General features: G+C 37.1%; 1 non-coding gene across 1 annotated transcript; it reads right to left on the reverse strand.

Annotated features, from left to right (window-relative positions):
- Positions 1-124, reverse strand: LOC113785065 (small nucleolar RNA SNORA69). The gene has a single exon (XR_003471222.1). It is a non-coding gene; the product is annotated as a small nucleolar RNA SNORA69 (small nucleolar RNA).
- Positions 125-3,021: the final 2,897 nt, after the last annotated feature.

Here is a 3,021-nt window from a genome sequence, read left to right on the forward strand (position 1 = left end):
AGTTATGGGTGTGCATTTTACAGCGCTTTCTCAAAAAAGCGCTCTAAAATGCACACCCATAACTCATATATGGGTGGCATATTACAGCGCTTTCTCACAAAAGCGCTGTAATATGCCCACCCATAATTTCATATATGGGTGTGCATATTACAGCGCTTTCTCAAAAAAGCGTTGTAATATGCCCACCCATAATTTCATATATGGGTGTGCATATTACAGCGCTTTCTCAGAAAAGCGCTGTAATATGCCCACCCATAATTTCATAGGCAGCAGACCTCAAAAATTGGAGGTTAATAGGGCTGCCAAACTACAAAGGCTGGAGGGTAATAAAGCTGCAAAACTTGCAGCAACAAAAAATCTGGATCGGGGAAAATCGGTCGCTGCTGCTGCTGCTCCTAATAAAAGTCAGCCACGCCTTGGTAAATACGGGGCGTGTCTTGACATCCAAATAAAAAGGAACATGGGCAGCAGCAACGATTCGCCCATTGTACAAATGAATCAAGACATCTTTGGAGATGAGTATATTGAGTACCTCGAAAAGGAGCAAATGTACGATCTTCTCGAACATAAGGAGCTGAGTGTTACTGTAATCAGCTTGTACATAAGGTAAAAAATACTTTTAATTGCATTTATTTGTAATTAATTAAATGTATTGGTAATTAATCTAGTTTAAAATTTTCATTGAAGGTTTTTGTACGAGAAGGTCGTGTGCACGAGGAAACTGTCAAATAAATACTCATTCTTGTCTCCGCATAAGATGTCGATGTTCAAACTCGATCCAGACAATGTAAAACACTACATTGTAGATATGTTTTTAAGAAATAAAGAAAGTGATAAATTGTTCTTGGCACCATATAATTCAGGGTACGTAATTTTATCTTTTTTAATTGATGAGAATTTAATTTATTAGTTGTCTATAAACAAAATTGCTTAACCAATTTTTTGTTGTTGTAGGGCACATTGGGTGCTATTTGCAATCAATGCGGTCTCTGAAGTGATATACTATTTGGATCCCGTGCACGGCGATTACACCAATCACCCCGGAATAAAGAATATGCTCGACACGTAAGTAATATTCATTTATTTCTTACATATATATATTTATATATATATATATATAAATATATATATGTAAGAAATAAATGAATATTACTTACGTGTCGAGCATATTCTTTATTCCGGGGTGATTGGTGTAATCGCCGTGCACGGGATCCAAATAGTATATCACTTCAGAGACCGCATTGATTGCAAATAGCACCCAATGTGCCCTACAACAACAAAAAATTGGTTAAGCAATTTTGTTTATAGACAACTAATAAATTAAATTCTCATCAATTAAAAAAGATAAAATTACGTACCCTGAATTATATGGTGCCAAGAACAATTTATCACTTTCTTTATTTCTTAAAAACATATCTACAATGTAGTGTTTTACATTGTCTGGATCGAGTTTGAACATCGACATCTTATGCGGAGACAAGAATGAGTATTTATTTGACAGTTTCCTCGTGCACACGACCTTCTCGTACAAAAACCTTCAATGAAAATTTTAAACTAGATTAATTACCAATACATTTAATTAATTACAAATAAATGCAATTAAAAGTATTTTTTACCTTATGTACAAGCTGATTACAGTAACACTCAGCTCCTTATGTTCGAGAAGATCGTACATTTGCTCCTTTTCGAGGTATTCAATATACTCATCTCCAAAGATGTCTTGATTCATTTGTACAATGGGCGAATCGTTGCTGCTGCCCATGTTCCTTTTTATTTGGATGTCAAGACACGCCCCGTATTTACCAAGGCGTGGCTGACTTTTATTAGGAGCAGCAGCAGCAGCGACCGATTTTCCCCGATCCAGATTTTTTGTTGCTGCAAGTTTTGCAGCTTTATTACCCTCCAGCCTTTGTAGTTTGGCAGCCCTATTAACCTCCAATTTTTGAGGTCTGCTGCCTTTTTTTGGCTGTAGGGGTGGTTTATTTATTTGGACCTACAAAAATGAGGTAAAATGTTAGTTTATTGAATCTGAAAAAATAAAAAACCTTAGGCAATAAATGTGACAAACCTTTTCGGGAGATGTAACTGATTTGTCCTTGGGAATCTTTTTTTCGAGGGCAACAAGGTGTGTGGGCCATGCCACGTAACTGCCAATAGCGTCGCTTAAGAACTTCATATCTCCATCGTTGTCCGGTATGGGCAACGGTGCAGTTGGTTCGAAAGCAACCGTAGGCGATACTTTGACATGGCCCGCGGGGATCGGAATATTGTGCAATACTTCTCCCGAAGTATTGTGCAATATTCCTTTTCCCACCTTCCGTTGAGTCGGCGAGGACAAGTATAGGACACATGTAGTGACACCCTACATCAATAGTTAAAACATAAGTACAGTTAATATATAAGTTTGTTTAATACATAAGTAATTACATAAGCAAGTAAGTAGTAAGTAATTAATTACCTCGGGAATACTCTTCAAACCGACGTTGCAACTCCCGGTTTCACTCTCCATTTGTATTTCAGGTTGGAGCTGAACCGGAAGTTGCTTGTCTTTATTCGTATTCACCAAGAGTGCCACTTGCTCCGATAAGATTCTGAGCTTCTCTAATACTTCCTCGTTGGAAGGTTTTTGGCGCTTCTCTTGAGGAAAAAAGCTTTTGGGAGTTACGCCAAATCCTTTCCCCCTCACTCGACCGGAATACTCAGGGACATTAAACACTTTCCCAAGAATGTCCCTGCACGTATCCTTGTTGCCCTCTTGAGTTTCAGAACTTTGTTCAATAGTTTCCTAAAATACATGTAACATTAAAAAGATAAGTTCAATAGCATTTTTAAAATACAATATTAAAAAATATTAAAGTGATAATATACTTACACAAAGTTCTACAACTTTCTTGACATTTTCATTATCAACCACTCCTTCTTTGTTAACACGCGCTTCCTTCCATAAGATATGACGACCCAAGGGTTGATCGGCTTGGGTGTCTTTTCTCTATTCGTTAAAATCATAAACAAAATAATACA

This window comes from Cicer arietinum, chromosome 7, assembly GCF_000331145.2.
Source record: "Cicer arietinum cultivar CDC Frontier isolate Library 1 chromosome 7, Cicar.CDCFrontier_v2.0, whole genome shotgun sequence".
Taxonomy (NCBI): Eukaryota; Viridiplantae; Streptophyta; class Magnoliopsida; order Fabales; family Fabaceae; genus Cicer; species Cicer arietinum.